Source organism: Hesperophylax consimilis, chromosome 7, assembly GCF_061612785.1.
Source record: "Hesperophylax consimilis isolate HC1 chromosome 7, BYU_Hcon_1.0, whole genome shotgun sequence".
NCBI lineage: Eukaryota > Metazoa > Arthropoda > Insecta > Trichoptera > Limnephilidae > Hesperophylax > Hesperophylax consimilis.
Window position 1 is genome coordinate 36,903,785 of NC_142842.1, and position 20,297 is coordinate 36,924,081.

At 33.1% G+C, this 20,297-nt stretch overlaps 1 protein-coding gene across 1 annotated transcript in view; it reads right to left on the reverse strand.

The window, feature by feature from the left end:
* LOC149422704 (uncharacterized) overlaps positions 1 to 20,297 on the reverse strand; it is a 307,515-nt gene that overhangs the window by 73,311 nt on the left and 213,907 nt on the right. The window lies entirely within an intron of this gene.

The window sequence follows — 20,297 nt, forward strand, 5'->3', positions numbered from 1 at the left end:
AAAGCCAGAGAAGGTCGTCATATCAACAGGTCCATGAACTCGGTTTTCTAGAAAATGAGAGATAAATTATATTATCTACGACTACTTCAAAAATATCCATTACCTATCTAAATAGCACTAATAAAACAAAAAAATATCAGGTAATTTGTTATTTATGAACACAATATATTGTGAGAGTTGGGTCAATGAGTTGAAATAAAAGGTTTACAAATATTATTTTTATATAAACAAGGTAAATACACGCTTCAAAAATACATCTCCTTGTGATGTTTCTATCGTTCTGGCAGTTATTCGATTGCGAGCCTAAAGATATCGAGTGATTTTAAGTCAACAACAAGACAAACAAGATCGTTAATATAGGAGAGTCTCGAGTATTTTTTAATCAAGATCGAAGGAGCGAGGATTAAATTCTGAAGGAGCTATGAGTAATCTGATATGACCTCTTGAGTATTCGTTCTGTAATGCTAAAAGCTCGGGAACATCTCCATTTAAGCTGTAGAAATGGTTTGAGCAAGCTCCGATATCTTCCGAGCTAACCTAAACCAACCTTAATGAAAATAACGCCGTTAAAATCATATATTTTTTTAATTAACTAATCACTTTATTCAATTGAAAAGATATAATCGCATTTTTTTCTAGACACTAAAGTTTTCTTAGCCACCCAGTGATACCTACATTTCAATTTTTCTTAGCCACCCAGCGAAACCTACATTTAAATTTTTCTTAGCCACCCAGCGATACCTAAATTTGAATTTTTCTTAGAAACCTAACGATATCTATTTTTCAATTTTTCTTAGCCACCCAGCGATACCTACATTTTAATTTTTCTTAGCCACCCAGCGATACCTACATTTTAATTTTTCTTAGCCACCCAGCGATACCTACAATTATTTTTCTTAGCCACACATACATACATAGTTTTCAATATTTAAGAATTCTAGACGTTTAAATAAAACGACACAATGTAAATAAAAAGTACTTTACTTCATATCGAGAAAATCTTTCCAAAAAACTTGGAAACCAAAAACGATTCATACTTCAACTTCAACCCATTATTTGGACGCTATTTGTACTAAGATGGAAAAATATACGTTTCATGTTTCGTTGTAATTTATCATTTCTAGACCATCGAAGCGACGTTTCTATGTTACATTAAAGTTTATAGGCGATAAAGTTTTCTTTTGAAGCAATAAAAGCTGATCTACGGTATGTGAGGGTAAACAAAAATAATATTATTCTTATCTACTTGTGATAAAAATCATATTTTATCGCGGGTTATGGACGATATCAATCGAAATACTCGCTATAAATGTACGTACTTAATGTTTATGTACAGTAATTATAATAAGGCAATTGTCTTCAATGATTAAATATTAAAATTGAGGTTTTATTCATTAAGTTACTTCACTATAAAAATATTTATCCAAGACTTGAATAAAAAATGATAGATGTCTCTTATTAAAAAAAATGTATATCCGTGACACTATCTAGATTGCATTTATCTTACAATCATATATAAATATAGCAGCCTAAAGCACTCAGTCGAAGTATTATACAGTTAAAATGAAGTACGTCGATATGATCGAATTAGTTCAGTGGTCAGAACACTTCCCCAGCAAGGAAAAGGTCCTGGATTCGATTCGTAGATGCTACTGAATCTGTTTTTTCTGTCTTTTCTGTTTCAGATCTTTCGTTTGAGAGTCGTTAATATTTTCGTCAATTATTAATGTTTATGTACTTAACGTTTTCTACAGTAAGACGTAATTTAAGATTTCTTAAATGTTTTCTTCTATTTTATATCTTCTGGTAATTTGACCAGCAATCTCCATTTCTTCATTCATCAACGACTTTAGACTCTGGGATTTTTTTTTCTGAAGGGGTATCTTATTTAATTTCTTTTCCTCGTCTCATATGAGGGTTTGTGCTGAAGGTTTTCAATTTTTCTTAGAAATTCATTTGATGTATGGCCATTAATTATTTATTTTATTTAAATGACAAGATATTTAACTCGTTCAACATTTCCTTGATTTTTGTATATTTAAAGATTGTCATTTGTTTCATTCATCCATTGTTAACTAAGGACGGGTTGTTTCGGAGAATCTGAACAATTCATCAAATTTCAACGTTCATTTTCAAGTTCTGTGAAAGATTTTTTCAAGTTCCGTTTTTATTTCAATTTTGTCAAGCAACTAGCCCATAATGATATAAAAACAGAACTTGAATAAGTCTTTCACAGAACCCGAAAATGAACGTTGAAATTTGATGAATTGTTCAAATTCTCCGAAACAACCCGTCCTAAGAATAGACGGCTTCTACAGTTATGAACGTGTTGAACAATGATAACGTTAATTTAATAATATAATTGGTTGATTTATATGGCACCGTTTTTATAAAAAATCACCTCAAAGACGCTGTAAAAATATATGTATTGCATATAAAATATAACTAATGACTTACATCTGGTGAAGACTAGGCTTATAGCTACCGACTTAAAACTAGTAACTTAATGACAAATATATTTGCAACTGTGGCTTAAAGTTAGAGAATTACAACCAACAGAGGTAAATTTACATTAGAAACACATTTTTTTGGTTTTGCCCGAGTTGGCAGTCTATAATAATAAAAAATAAACATAGAAGTTATGTATTACTGTAGGTCGAATAATTATTACGTTTAAATTATATACATTTTCCTGGAGACTGTGTTAAGGAATTTCCTTATTCTTCCCAAAAGAGAATTTTGTTTGGCAATTTTTTCAGGTATTTTTTTTGTTGTTGTGAAAATTCGTCAAATATGTTTGGGTAATTCCTCTGTAAATAAACATAGCAGAAGAAAAAAGCGTGTGCTTCTGTTAATCTTATTATATCATGTTATTTAGACGCGCCTTTATAGCTCATACATATTGCGAATAACTTCTAGGTTTTCGTTTCTCGTACACGTAAATCATTCCGCTTTCAGCCTGTTGGAATACAAATTACCTGAAAACTAAAGTTCCGCGAGCAGATAAACGGTGCGAAGAAGTTCCGTTCCGTGTAATGAAAATAAAAGCTCGTGATACCATCTGTGCCTAGCAAGTGTCAGCCTCCCAGTTGTTTTTCTCTCTGCGTCAGGTATTCCTTGTCACTTGCTAAATAATGTTTTTAACGTACTATGTAACAATGAAAACAACTATACCATTATTTATAAAAAATAAGAGGTTGAAGTATTTTTTGTTTTAAATATATCTGGGGTAGATTATTGTGTTGACGCATCTATATGCATCTCACTTTAACATATTATGTTTCTGCATTCCTCTAGCCAATTACTTATTACCTATTACCCAATCACGTGTCCCTGTCTGACAGTGTGAAGTACCTAAATGAGTGACATTGAAACAATTTATTATTCATTTAAGTCTGTTAAGAAAACCGGTGCATTGAACATGTTCATTTAGTGTGTTTAATTCCAGTCTATTACGGAAGCTTGTGCAGTGATAACCAGCAGTGTCCTTCAAGGCCATAATATCGATCGAAAAGACCAAAGTTAAGTCAGAATAATTTTCCATTTCTAATTGTTAACCACAGCAACCCCAATATTTGTGTCAAATATTGGTTACATTCCACAATTAAAACACAAACTGATTCGTATACAACATTTGCAACTACGATATGTGTTTGTTAGTTGGTAAAATCTTTTTTATTTAACGACAGGTTAATCATCCATTTACAGTAAAATATTTCAATATTTGAGAAGAAAGTTACCAAAAGGTAAGAAAGAAAGGTAAAGGTTAAAGAATAATAAAATATATGTCGTGTTTTAGTACTACTATTCAATAGCATCATTCCTCTTGTCGTGTTGTACTGTGCTAGAACATTTGTTCCGCTTTGTGTTATATTACGCCGTGGTGATGATTAGAGCTAAAATATATCTTCTAGAAATTCCTAAATAAGAATTATTTATTGTAAACTAATATATATTTTACTGATATCATATTTTTTAGTTCATAAATAAAATTAATATAAAAATTAACCTTCCTTCTCTTTATAATTTGAAATTATGGCCTAGAACACACTTGAAGGGTGAAAGCTAGAAATATTTGAAGACAAAAAAACGTGTACTATTTATTATTAATGTTAGCGACAGTAAGTACTAACTAGATTCGTTATTTCAACGACTACGGATCACCACACCACAGATGTAATCTTATATCATCGGTAGGTTCAAAATTTTACAGCACTTGAATATAATACTGCATGGAGAAGTTCCATTTTAAAGACATGAACGGAATAAGGATTAATGTTCGCAATGTTTTATAGAAGACTGGCTTAGAATGCAAAATGCAGCGTAGTGTTGGAAATCGTTCAGGAGCAAGCAGGTCTGTTAACTTTCATTTGGATTTATTGTTGGTTCGCTGGGAAAGAGATGCTCACAGAGGCTTTAAAACAAACTGTACGGGAACGTGAAGGATATTATAAATACGAAAACTAGAAATCCCTTTAATATACTACATTTTCACGGAAACAAATGAGCTTGAATTAGTTTCATTTGCTTCTATACCATTTAGCACGCGGTCTTCCCCTACACTTGCATGAAATCATAAATAAATCACACACCCTGAAATTGTATACCGCTATCCCCGTTGAGTTCCATATTCATGATAAAACCATTGAGGTATATAGAAAGAGCCAGTTTTGGCGTTCGAAGTATGTTCCACGAATATCGGATCATTGTCCGATGTGAGATGTCACTGGCATCAGTCGGCCAAAAGAAAAACACGATCGATAGACAAAGGCCGATCATTATCAAAATCGTTCTATGTATCAATCAGCGCGACACTGCACGAAAAATCGGTATAAAATCATTAGTCCTATCGATCCGATTTCGCTATTAGACTTGATATTGTACAGCAGCATCGCAATTCTAAATTGTTTATCTGAATTTATGTAATTCCGACATAAATGATGAGTAGTAAGAAAAGTTATTTTATACTATCTAGGTAGGTATCATGAAAACTTCCATGATGTCGATAGCATGAGAAACAATCGTTTCTCCGATTTGTCCGATCCGAATATATAGGACATATATTACTTGCTTTCCTCATTTAATTCAGTTCAGTTAAAGAAAGACATCAACCAACCGGTACCTACAGACCCTCCAAAACCGCCTCAATACGCTGCTTAACCGTGTATTTTATTTTATTTATTTGCGTTATGAAAAGTCTTTATATGGTCATAATTTACGGTGTTAAGAATTGCTTACATCATTCATCAATAAAAAAAAGAACTTAAAAAAAATTTAAGACCAAATAAACCGTTTAAAACAATAACAGTTATATTTAATAAGTTTGTGTGTGTTTTTTTGTAAATATTTTCAAGGTGTACATTTAAACATGGAGTGGGAATCAATAATGACAATGAGAGAAAGTGACATTATTTAATTGTGCTGTTATGCTGCTATTCAAACTTTTTTTATTCAAACTGAAAGCAGAACAGGAAAAAAACAAGGAATCGTGATGATTTTTTTTATGACATCAAAAAAATAATAAGTTTTGTGAAATATTTGAACGAATGTTGTCTTGTGGCCAGTTAGTTCTTGTGTAGTACAAGAAAACCTGATAAATAAAAATCGATTATACGGGGCAGGTAAGAGCTAATAATGGCTCGGTGTCAGGTGAAATTGGCCATTAATGATGAAACAGGGGAAACAGGTAAGGAGAGATCAATTTAGAAGGATACTTATTCTACAATTAACAGCTATTACTTAAAACTACGATACGTCTTTCGTGGTAAATTTATTTTATTTGTTTTTTTTTACAGATAAAGGAAAATTACATTTTCACTTATTTAACAAGAAGTAAAAATAAACACATTTTTCAATAATATTACACATAAATACATAACATAACAATATTATTCACATTCAGTGTTTTGCTGATTGAGCATAAAAATGAACAATTTTTTTTTCAATTTACCTAAACTTTTTTCAATTTTAATGTTGTCTGGAAGGCAATTATATATGTTGCCTCTCTCGTAACCAATGAATTGCTTGCCATGGTGAGTACCTATGTATGGTGTTAAATGTATGTTATCGTGTTGCCGTTTAAAGTGTGTGTGTACTTGCGTCTTTTAAATGAATTATGTATTTGTATTTATGAGTTATTATTTATTTTGTATATAAGGAGACATGCATTATATTCATATAGTTTTCTTAATGTTTTGTCTCTATTTATATTTTTGTCGATTTTCTGGGTTTGAATGAGAAAAAGCTTTTTTTTTTTTTTTTTTTTTTTTTTTTTTTTTATATATACAATAATATTATTATTGGGTTTATAAAAACAGTTTATTTTTAAACAAGTTCTGCTGTGTAATTATTATTACGCGTGACAGCTGTTTCGCCCTCTAAAGGCATTATCAAACTGTGGGTAGCCCACTTACAGACTAACATTTTTAACATTTTTACACAGAAATCAATTAAGAAATCAGTAATTGAAATTAAAATACCTACCTAGAAATAATATAAATGTATCGTCTGTAAGTGGGCTACCCACAGTTTGATAATGCCTTTAGAGGGCGAAACAGCTGTCACGCGTAATAATAATTACACAGCAGAACTTGTTTAAAAATAAACTGTTTTTATAAACCCAATAATAATATTATTGTATATATAAAAAAATAAAAAAATAAAATGGAGTTCTACAAATTAAACTTAATAACAATAAATGAGAAAAAGCTTTTTGATTACTCTGTTTTGTGTTACCTGTAGTTCATTTATGTATGTTTCATATGCGTTTCCTCAGATTTCAGTAAAGTAATTTAAATGTGAATGTACGAGCCTATAATATAGACCTTTTTAAATTTTATTATAAATATAACTTATAAAAAGTGTCATCGTTTAAATCTAATCAGGATTTAACATTTATATAAATTAAGAACAGTAGTGGTCCTAGTATGGATCCCTGCGGAACTCTATAGTTTATATTGTTATTTTGCCTTGATAGGCTTTACACGATTTACTGCATTACACAGTGAGAATAAAAGTTTTTTTAACGTTTGAATAAAAAATAAAATGAATACATTGTAGATATAAAGTTGCCTATAAATGTATATAACGACGGCCTCCGTGGTCAAAGGATAAGGATCTCGACTAGCGATCCGAAGGGCGCGGGTTCAAATTCCGACATGCGCAAGTTAATTTTGTTTGGTTGATTTGTGTTATTTCACTATTTAATCATTTTAAATAATATAAGGTATATTTGCAGTACGTTCCAGACTTTTAATATCGCTCCGAAGCCAAATTTAAAAAAATGAAACGTAGCTTGAAATGGCTTTAGCCGTGTTTGCTGACCAGATCTGAAGACCCACCAGCCTCTTCCCCATCTCATTCTCCTTCCCACTACCTTCAGCCTCACAACATATAATTCAGGATGCCATAGTCTAACTGGCTTCAAATTTTTGGTAGCAGTTGGGACTCTTGTGCGGTATTCACATAAAAAATAATACATATATTAAAGAAAGACGAAAAAATAGAAAAAAGTAGGTAAAAAATCAAAACAACTTTTAAAAATGCAAAGAGCATAAAAATAAAATAAAATAATAATACAGGTTCATAATTCATAATTTACAAGTGAATTAAAATTGATCATAGTTCGATAACCCTGATATATTAAGGTTTTTTCACTTTCATGTTCCTACCATTAAATCAAGGTTCGAAAAATCTACTGTTTATTTAAAAAAAATCAGGTATTAGTTTGAAAGTGCGCTGCACAATTTTCCTGAAAAACTTCATACAAAAAACCGAATTAAAAAAAAAGTTTTTGGCTCCAACAATAACTAACTCCACTATTGATAATGCAATTTGTTTATATTTGCACCAAGTAGACCCAAAAGTCACCACATGATACTAATACATAAACGGTCAAAAGTAATAAATAAAATTTGTTATACTATTGAAAATGTGTGAAATTGTTTTTCCGTAACTGTTTTCCATGTCATCAAGATATGTTTTTCTTCTATTTTTAACCGTTCATGTGTTTACACGGATTGTTTACGAAAACACCGTGTTAAACATCGATACGTAGATATCTATCACGCAAGAAAGCATCGTTGTTGTTTTTCTTCGTTACGTAATATTATTATTATTCATCCGCATTTCCTAGCGCCCCCTAGACTGGGTGGAAAGAATACTAGTTTGTTGTTTCACAACGGACAAGGAGACACATCGCCTTTGCAAAAAGCCGTAAAAATATAATATATTCTCTATGGAAATTATACTTCTGTGGTGGCGGAAAGTCCTGGCGGGAAATTCGCGAAGCTCGCAATATTTCACGCTGGCAACAACGTTATTGGAATCGAATTGGCACTGTCTTGCCAGCCTTATGCAAACAAGACGGGACAATTTTGAACTTTTCGCGAATTTCTAGCAACACTAGCTATCTAGTTCACAGGGTAACGAAAAGAGGTGGCAATTTAAAATGAATATATTACGGATCGCAATTTACCAAATATTCAGATATTTTAGTTGGTATCAAAGGCATCTTCCAAGAATTTAATGTTTAAAATAAAATAATGTACTTGCCAATCTGTGAACCTCATGCCTGAACAAATATGAAAAAACCTCAGCATTAAAAAAGTTTTTTTTCGTAAGTACCTACCCTTTTTCAATCCAAATCATTTATCTGAAATTGGGTGACATTATAGCAGTTAATACACGAATTAAATTTCAGTCGTATCCAATCGGGATTTGGCTCAGTTGTTGGCGCGGTTGACTTCAGTCCCTGGGGAGGAAGATTCAATCCTTAGTCAATTAAAAAAAAGATATTTTAAAAGTTCTTAGCAGTTAAGAGCCAGTCCCTGGGGAGGAGGGTTGAATTCTCTATGAAAAATAGGATAAAATGCTCCTGAATCAACTGAAATCATGGAACACATGAAATGGCGCCCTATTTTAATTTTGACGGTTTGACCAATGTAGAAAGTCACGAGCTGAAAAAAAGCTTTGTTTACCTGGACAATCCAGACAAAACTGGTTGTGCATATTTCATGTTACCAGGGCTCATCAACCGCGACTATCTTAGTCCGGCGTTTTTTAGCTTTAATTAATTTGATTTTTCCACAGAAGCCGGATAAATGCGCAGTTTTAAAAATAAAAATAAAATATACCTAACAAAGTTTATCGTCATCAAACATACTAATTTCTGTTGTGGGTCTGTCTGTGATTGTAATTCTTGTTTAATGAGCTCGAAATCATTTTGAACTTAAGTATCACTTTCAAAATTTATACTGATTGTGTCAGAATTCAGAGAAGCGATAAAGTACCTATCAAACTATAACAATTTTTTACAGATTTTTATTCTATATTTGAAATGTGTTTAATCTTTTGTTTAAATTTTACAAGTAAATTTCGTGATTATTGATTGATCTGCGTTTTTTTAGCTAACATGCATTTTTACTATCAACCCTACAATTTACAATAATTTTTCATGGGTCTGCACTAGGTAAGCTCTACTTCAGAAAAAAATGTGCACATTTTTCATTGTAGCCCTGCATTACAAGAATTTCTGCAAGTATGAGTAGGCGCTTAATATTTTTCTGAAGCAATCTCCACATCGAAAAAACCCAACGACTTGTTTGTAAGAATAATTCTTCCCGGTGAGGCGGTTCTCCGCGTAAGTATCTGTTTATTCGAGAACTGCGATGAAAATACTTTGCAGAAGTGAGCTCGTTTGAGAATAACGTCATTCAAATTGATAATGGACACAGTTTAATGTTGTGTACGAAACATTGAAAAGAAAACTTACAAGGAATTTGCATTCGGATTTGTGTTATCTCAAAGTGGGCTACATTTTTTTCTTTCTTTTTTAATAAACCGGACGTTCCAGGAAAAAAATCAAGTAGCACAATCAAGTAAGTTAAATAAATCATATATACGAGTGTATATACCCCATGTTTCACCCCCCTGTCTGAGCCCTCCTTTTCTGGGAAAATAAGTAAAAAAATAATTTTATTTTCTATAAAATATATACAAAATAATAATAATTATCATTTATTTGCGTATTGCCTCTCTCCAGAGCATCGAGAAGGGACAAAGTATATTTGTCCGATTAAAGTAGCTGCGTACGATTGCGTCAACGTTCAAATAAATGAATGAGATGATTTGTAACCTATATGGTATTCTTTTGATTTTTTACAAATACGTAAATAATTGCTTGCCGCAGGGAATAATTTTTATTATTAATGCAGCTAGGGTTTGTAAACGCAAATAATACTAATATTATTAAAGGAAATTTAAGTAACGGGCTAATTCTTTGGAGGGTGGGCCCGAATGCACTAATAAAGTCACAATAATTTGATGAATTGATTACATTAATAATGTCAGTTTGATGAATCAATTGCATCTAATAACACTGCCTAACAGGAGAATTATTTCAGACCTGGTTGTGTTACACAGAGTCATTAACAACTTAATTGATATCCCTGCCATCGTTGCCACTATTAAATTCCATGTGCCGACTAGAAATACAAGATAATATATAACATTCTTCTGCAATACAAAACACGACCAACTATCAGACACACTCACTGACCAATAGGATGCATGATCTAGGCAACAAATATGGGGGGTGCTATTGATTTATTTATTGACTCTATTTACAGAACTAAGCATAATCTATACCAGTGATTCCCAAAGTGGTCTATATCGACCCCCAGGGGTCTATGACAACCTGCAAGGGGTCTATGTCAGCGAAAAAAAAATTGGGGGTCCATGAAAAGTAAATGGAGGTCCACGATAGTGGATCTCAACTGACATTTATATGTACCTATTTACTTACACTTAACCGACACTAAAGGTGAATTAATATTTCACGTTTTGAAGGATTACTTCATTGAAAAAGCAATCCCTTTATCAAATGTAATGTCAGTAGTTACCGATGGAGCACCTGCCATGGTTGGAAGCTATCGTGGATTTATAAGCTATTTAAAACAAAATGTGCCAGGGGTGATAGCAATACATTGTGTCATCCATCGACAACATTTAGTTGCTAAAAATTTGAGTGTTAGATTACATGAATCTATTCAATTAGTCATTGATGCAGTAAACCGAATCCGAAGCAACGCGTTGAAAAAGCGGTTATTTGCGCAGTTGCATGAAGAAAATGACGAACACTTTCATCAATTACTCCTTCACACTGAAGTACGCTGGCTGTCGAAAGGCTAGAATGACAATTAGAAAAGACAATTTAATGAAGTGTAAAACAGACATCGCCTATTTAACAGATTTGTTTACAAAATTTAATATGGTTAATTTGCAGTTACAAGGCGACAGTCTAAATTTAATTAAAACAAAGTCCATCTTATCAGCGTTTCTTGCCAGAGTTAAACTAATGAAGCAAAATATTGGACGGGGCGAATTTTCCCAGTTCCCCAATTTGTCACAGACAAACTGCCAGGAAGACGACGTTTCAACCTACGTTCAACATTTAAATGCCCTCTATTCAGATTTTGAAACTAGGTTTGAGGATTTTTTGACCATGGTAATACCAACGTGGATAATTAACCCATATATGGTGACATAGAAGAAACGAATGTCATAAAACAAGAGGAACTGAATGAAATAAGTACAAACGAAGAACTTAAGGTTCTGTTTAAGCACGGATATCAGCACTTCTGGCTGCAAAAAAACATACCCGTTACTTATCCCGTATTATGGAATATACGAGGAAATTTTTAATTTCCTTTCCATCTTCATACCTAGGGAAAGGAGGTTCAGCGCTGTTACCAATCTCCTAACAAAAAAAAGAAACAGACTGGTCATCATTAGCCGAGGAGACTTAAGATTAAACCTTACAAAATTGACGCCAAATATTGATAATTTATTATTAAAGCATCAGGTTCATCCTTCCCACTAAAACATTTACTTATTGCTTAGTTTATTTTATGTTACGTTTATTTTATATAACAGATACAAAATTTTATAGTAGTTTTAATTTAAATTCAATTAATAAATGTATAAAACTGAACATGTGTTTTTACTTTAAGTTTTTAACACTAAACTTCACTACAGTTAGAAATTTACAAAAAATCATTATCAGGTAAGTAGGGGGTCTACCAAAAACAGAAAACATGGCAAGGGGTCTACGGCACAACAAAGTTTGGGAACCTCTGATCTATACCAACACTTTGTCGAATCCTACAAATTAGAGTAGCGTTGGTAAATTAGTTTTAATGTTTTGTCTTATATGTAGTGTTTTCTTTTTTACTTTATGTTACTCTTACGTTTTACTAATATTGCTTCATATTTTCTCATTATACTTGTAATCACAATTTTACAATTGTGTATATTGTACCTACTTTACAATGAATTACATCTATTTACTGTCAGTATCTCCTGTATAGTACCGATATTCTCCTATGTATACTGCATCATGTATCACTTTTATGTAAAAGCCTTTTTAGGCGTATATATAAATAAATAAATATACTTTAATAGCTGGGGGCGACTCAAGAACGTTGTGCGGCCTTTTAGCGCGAAGTCAATGGTTTGGGCATTGCCTTTCCAAAACATTAAAATTGTTCCCCTGTGGGGCGTGCGCCTCGCGTTGAGAAGAACTGACATAGGTAGATGATACCTTTTTGAATGCCAAATAAATGTGACTCTTATTCTTTTAGCTTTTTGAAAGTATTTATTTTTAGATATTTCCGTCCAATAGACGAATGCTGCTCGTATTTGAAATTGAAATGTTTTAAAGATATTATATCGGACGTGCAGAGCCAAAGTCATTATGAGATAACAAGATCTCAAGTTTTTATGATGTCCTTAATATTTTTGATAAAACCATTTAGATATCTGCGTCAAAATAAATATGATACTATAATATTATTCCACATCCTTAATGTGCGACTGCTATAGTTAATATTAATGGATTTTCGGCGCCACCATACATTTAAAAACTAATGTTTTTGTTTTGTTCAACACAGTGAAGAGATAAGGGTGATCGCTAATTACTCTCATTGAACATGTGTGAAATTTAATGTATAATTTTGTCCAATAAATAGAGAAGTAACTGGTACAAACAGTCACTTCTCATCCGAGAGTACTCGGGAAAGTAATACTTGTTTAATTTAATGTTTTCCTACTGCCCCTGCAAAAACTCTCAGATCAAGGTGTCAATGTGTGCCGGTGCCCTATTGAATTTGCAGTATTTGTGCGGGCTTCACTAACTTGGTCCCGTACAGATATTGTCAATTATTCCCCAAACGAGTTTATTCAAACGCAATGGGAGTATATTTTGACAAATTGTTTGTGGAATGTAATAACGACAGATAATACGCAAAACCCTTTAAGTCACAAGTTTCTAAAAGGCGATTGACACTAATTCACTAGAAATTTATTTATTTATATTGGGTTTCTACAGATGATCTCACTTACATAAATAGGAATATATAATACAAAAATCTACTCAGACATAGGATGTTTAAATTTGCAAATGTCTAAATACAGATTCAAAACAAAAACAAAAAAATTAAAATACCAAATTATATTAAAGCTAATTGAAAGGTCAAATAGTATAAAGAGAGGCAAGAGACGAAAATAGAGACATATTACGCAACACAAATAGAGATACACGCGACACAGATAGAGACACAAATAATACATAATATAATTATCGCAAAATATTTTTTGGAAACACCAAAACATTTTTTTTTGAATAGGGTCTCCACGAAAATGTCTACTTCAGCACACTATCTTATTATAAAGTAGACACAGTATTTAAATATTTTCAAGTCAAACATGCTTTGGCGTCATAATGGGATCTGGGACCATTTATTTCAGTATTGCTAAACACATAATGTATTACCAAGATGGCCGTGAATTATTTTTTTCTAATTTTAAGTGGAGGTATATTAGTCTTGAAGTATTCAGGACTTGTACACTTATTCAAATACTTTTATTTTTCTTTTTTATAAACTTATCTTTAAGGATGTTGTGTGGAGGGTCTTTTTATGGAAATGAAGGAGAGAAAGTTCTGGAAAGGAAAAATGTGTGAGGGGTGAATAGGAATCTGTGGATCAGTGTGTTTAAGAGTGACCGACGAATAAATGTATCCCTCACACTGCGGTGAAAGACAATGGGTCGAGGGACCAGTTGGAGAGGTCAAAGGGTCTCCCTAAACCAGCCTCTCCCGATCTGACATGCCACACGGCAGGTGGGCAGGCGCATCCTGAACACACCTCACCTGATGAACCCGGGCACCCCTGCTACATCACCAAACGTAGTGAACCACATGGTGTGACCTATGGCAGAGGTGTTGATTAGCCAATAAATGGTTCCCGAGGCGGCAGTACCCAAATCCGCCTCCCAAATTGATTGATGTCGTATGATATGTCGATTACCAAATAATTTGAATTGGGTGTTCAAAAGATTTGTAAACTGGTTGATGATAAAACAAAGAACAGATATTAGAAATATTCTAAACATCTAATGCATTTTACAAACCATAATGCACACAAATTCTAACAAAATTACAACATTTTACAATTTATTATAATACGAAATACTCATTTCATATTTTTATACATAATTCTCCAACACATATAGTACTACACTTATTTTTCTATTTTTATATTACTCATTTTTTTACTTCTATTTTTTCTTATTATTTTTAAATATTTTTTTACTAAGCATTCAGTTTATATATAAAATGTTAATTACCAGCCTCAGAACAGACTATGTCTAGTGAGGAGGGTAATGAAAAAAAAATCTGTACAGAACCAACCTTGAATAAACGCCCGGGTTGCACTAAAACTGAAACTGATCTAAGATGGTTATGTAGACCACAATTGATTGATGTCGTATGATCTAAGATGGTTATGTAGACCACAATTGATTGATGTCGTATGATCTAAGATGGTTATGTAGACCACAATTGATTGATGTCGTATGATCTAAGATGGTTATTTAGACCACAATTGATTGATGTCGTATGATCTAAGATGGTCATGTAGACCAGTGTTCCGCAAACTTTTTATGTTCACGGTACACCTAACTAATCAAGAAATTTTAACGGTACACCAAAGAAAAAAAAAACAAGGTAAATTTTGGATAGGATTGGCTAGGCTTATTACGAATAACGGCGAACTTTGAGGTTAAACTACGAAAGCTGCATGTCATCATAATTTAAAAAAACATCCCAGGTTTTGAATGGTTTGTTTGGCAAAGCAGGGTTTGTCTAGCCGGGTTTGTGTAATTATGATTGATATTTATCACATAACAGTGACAGAATGACCGCGAACTGTCACCGAATCGGTTCGAGAAGTGAATTTTAATTTTACGCAATTGATAATTAAAATGAATCTTTTTCCGCCGCCACCAAGCCAAAAAGTTTCCTTTTATAGTAATTACGGCATATCTAAAGTTTTTTTCAAAAAAATATTCGTAATAAGCGTGGCCACTCCGAACCAAAATTTACCAAAAACGATATATTTTATTAATATTTATTATTAAAATCAATATAACATGAAAAGATGTTTAATGCGAAATGTGAGCCTGTTTAACTGAACACAGACGATCAAAATTTGGAACAATCGTTGATAAGGCTGCTCGCATCTCTTCGTCGATCGTCCTCAGGCGTTCTCTTTTTTTGACTTTATCGTTGTGAGAGTTGAAAACCCCAATTCGTATAAATAGGTCGTGGAAAATGGTAATAGAATTGCAATAGCTCGCTTTGACAGCAGTGGATACTCATTTTTTACGTGGAGCCAAAAATGTGCTAACTCTGTTTCAGAAAATTTTAATTTTAGTGTCCGATCAGTTTTAAGCTCCATGAACTCTTCCTGCTCGTTTATTGGTAAATGTCCAAGGGAAATGCTTTCCGAAAATGGATTTCTTACCCAGTCCATAGGTTGCAGGTCACACTTTTGCTAACAGCTCCAAGTGTTTCACTATCAAATCCTGCACTTTTTTTTCTGAATCGGCAGCCATGACATTTGGAAACATTTCGTTACTACCATTGGTAGCGTGGCTGATCCATAGCACCAACTTAGCGCGAAAGCTTTCAATCTTGTCCGAAGACGTTAAAATTTTACAATTTCTTCCTTGCATTTTTTTGTTCAGCTCATTTAATTGAGCGAATATGTCCGCCAGATATGCAAGTTTTGCTACCCATTCTTCTTTTTTAAATTTTATGTTGAAATCTTTTAAAATCTTTTTTAATGTTATGTTGTCTCGCGCATGCACCCCGATAGCTCGTGCGCAATCACGTGATAATGTAGCAATAGCACCCCACTTATGTAGTGTAGCACGCGTGATAATGTCGCGTAGCGGCGTAGCACACGGCCACTTCGCAGCGATCGAGTCCCACCCACGCCACCTCCGGCCGCCACGCTGCACAGAAAAGTAAAGACCGATTTACAGAGCACTTTGTGAGAAGTGACGCGGGACTCGCGGCACACTTACAAATGGCCACGGCACACCAGTGTGCCGCGGAGCACACTTTGCGGAACACTGATGTAGACCACAATTGAAAAACTGTTGTCTTAGCGTTTTTTTAACCGATTCTACAATTTTGCAGTAATGTGGATTTGCAGTAATGTCTTTAATGAAGGTCGTCATAAATAAACAAATATAATTTAGTATTTTTTTCTCTAAAACGGAATGTTAATATCTTGGCATTTAGCTTAACAGCAGACATATTAAACATTACATTTTAATAAGCACATTGACTCAATCGTTCAAAGGTCGTATAAAATGCTCAGTTTCGTCCTACGTATGAGTAATTAGCTCAGTAACCGTAATGTAAGTCTTATTCTCTAAAACGGAATGTAAAGAACTTGGCGTTTAGCTTAACAGCAGACATTTTAAATATTACATTTTAATAAGCACATTGACTCAATCGTTCAAAGGTCGTATAAAATGCTCGATTTCGTCCTACGTATAAGTAATTAACTCAGTAACTGATGTAAATAATTGTAATGATATATCTCACATTAGTCAGTACTCACTGGAATATGCTTCGCTTATTTGGAATCAGAAATATAAACCATATACAGATAACAAAGAACGTGTTCAAAACAAATGTATGAAGTATCTTACCTCCAAATTCAACAGTAACTTTGGCAACAAAGGCGAACAGTAGCTGGTTTAACGTTCATACATTGAATTTTAAACAATAACATCGACTGTACCAAACTTTTGTCCTTAATTAATGTAAACATACCTTTTGAGAAGTACAAGACATACAAAGCTATTCCAGGCTTTACCAAATTCAACAACTAATTTGACAATTAACCGTGCTTTTCGTACATTCAATAATATTTGTGGAAACGCTAACTTCGACATTTTTTTGTATTTGCTGACCATATTTAAAAGGAGCACCACTTCATAGATAATTTATTATAAATTGTAATGCGCATATATATATATATATATATATTGTCCTCTTCCCGTATTATGTTGATCCAGTAAGAAGTTGTTAGACTAAGTTGATCCACCTTTAACACCATATAACTTGGCTATTATGGAATACATCTGAATGAATTGACAACAGTGGTACAATAATTATCAATGTTGCCAGTTTGCCAGAAAAACCATTTGATATACTGTTAATAAAATTTTCAAAATTTGTATGGAAATCGGATGCATAATTTATGTTGATCTACCCAAATTGGCATACTTATGTTGATCTCATATATATTGATCTATTCCCGTAGTATGTTGATCCAGGTAAGAAGTTATTAGACAAAGTTGATCTGTGTCCCTATATATGGTTTTACTACATGAACCAATCAAGGGGCAATCGGTGGACTGTTCATCACAAGGTTTTATGTGATTCCGTAATCTTTTGTGATATTGAACTCAAAGTATTAGTCTCTAGAGTCGAATATCGCATGAAATGACTGTGAAATGGTACCGTTTCAAATCAAAATGACGTGTGTTGCTTGAATTGTTTATAAGAAATGTATGCGTATTTAGATCGAAACGAAAATTTCGCAAAAACAAATCCATAAAAAAATCATAACTTAGCAGGGGTACACGGGTTCATAGGGTGAGGTTTGTCTAGGTCCTGGCGGCGGATGCGTTTTCCCATCTACTGCGTGGCGGGCCGGATCGAAATAAACTGGTTGAGGGATACCTTTCGACCACAAAAATCCAAAATGGCGGCAAAAGGAATAATGTTATGTAGGAAATTTTGAACCTGTATCTTTTACCATCTCTCCTGATTACGCTTCGTGACTTAGTAGGGGAGGCCGGGTTTTTGGTTATAATGGGTAATTAATGGATGATTGGACGCGGTTGGAGCTAACTAAAAACTGTCCAAAGAAGCGAAGCTAGCAGTCCACAATGGAGTGCTGGTACCTACCCTAATATATGGAAATGAGGCATGGAATTGGCAGAAGAAGGCTGAAAGTAGACAGAATACTGTAGAAATGAGATCCCTGAGGCATATGTGCGGTAAAATCATGTATGACGAAATGTGCGTATGCTGTGTCTATTCTAGGGGTATTTTATTAGAGCCTGTTTATATATGAACGGGTCGTTTCTCCAACTCGTTTTATTGTAAGTCGGCTCGCATGTGGAACGAGCTATCGGCATCTGTTTTTCCTCCTCCATATAATCCGGGCCTCTTTAAGACCCGCATTAATAAATTCATTCCTACAGACCCTACCTTAACCCGCCCCATAACGCTGCCCAACTGGGTGGCGACATAGTTTCTCTGTATTTAACGTGTAAAGACAGGGGCGCTCTAGTGAGATGTGTCACATAAAAAAGTCATACCTCCGAATTTGAATATGGAGACATACAAAATGATCTATATTATAAGTTATAACCAATGAATTCACACAATTTTTATCGATTATCACTTTTTATTAGGATTTTAAAAAAATCGTAAACTTTATAATCACATAACTCTTGAAAAGAAAGTCCCAATGATTGGCATAAATCATTCAAATCGAATAAACATTATTTTTTAAATATTAATATTCTGTTTAAATTATTGTCACATCTTACCGGAAATCGTTATATTTTAAAGTTCTCTAAATAAAATTAAATCTTCTTATTTAAAAGAATTATCTCACATTTAATATTATTTAAACAATATGACCGGAAGTCGGCATCTTTCAGTGGAATATACTAAAAAAACACCACAAGGTGGTTACAAATGCAATTATATTTAATCAATTTTTTCGATTATATTTTATGTGAAGAATTTTTCACAGAGGCCCAATGAATATTAATGAAATACAATGAAATCACTTGCTTCATCGGTAGAGGAGACCAAAGCCAATTGAACCAATTTGACTTTAACATTTTCTACGTCTTGCATATAAAGTTTACGAAAAAAATACTTATAATCAACGTCAGACAATTTAACTGCCCACCAAATTCGTATATGATTTCTTTTCAATCTCATATAAATTAAGCTATATTCTCATAAACCAATTGAGTGAAATGCTGCAATGACCCCGACCCCGGGGTTAGTATTAGTTTAATTTAGTTAGGATTAGTTTAAACTTACTCTTCAAAATTTCAATTATTTTTAACGTAATACACTATATATCCTCAAGAAAATCTGTTTAATCACGAACCGTAACTACTTGATGTAATAAAAAAAGAAAAACAAATATATGTTAATATCATAGTTTGCTTTAATCTCGATAAAAACAGAAGAAGAAAAAGTTTTTTTTTATGAATGAGATAAAACTTTACCCCAAACAACGTGTAAATATATTAATTAAAATCAAAATATAAACTTCACATTAGGAAAGAGGACAACGAACAAATAATTACATTGACTAAGTGTTACGGACGGACATGCACTTGAGCAAGACTTGGGAGCTGTACTCACAGAAACTTTAAAAAAACTTGGGTTTATTTGTAGTACGGGGTCAATTATTATTATTATTATTATGTAATGAGCAGGCAGCATTCTGCTGATGCGCTCATATCTGATTTTACAACAAGTTTGACAGTAATTGAGTTGTACTGGTATAATTATCCCCCGAAAACATTAAAACGGAAACAATATAAACTACTTTTTTAAAAGAAAGACATACATTCCCGGGTTTCGAATAACCTGGCAATATTTGAAAATCTCCTACTACCACCACAGTCAGCTGAAAATGTTGCTTGTGTTGTGATGGAGGACTTAAACATTAGTTTAAGGAAAAAAAAGGATTTTAAGGAAAAGGAGGTTTAAGGAAAAATTAGGAAAAAAAATTCTTGTCTTAAACATTAGTTTACAAAAAAAATAATAATTAATATCTTATTTCTGATTGTTTTTATTATAATTTCATTTAGAGTATCATCTAGCATCGTGCCGCAGT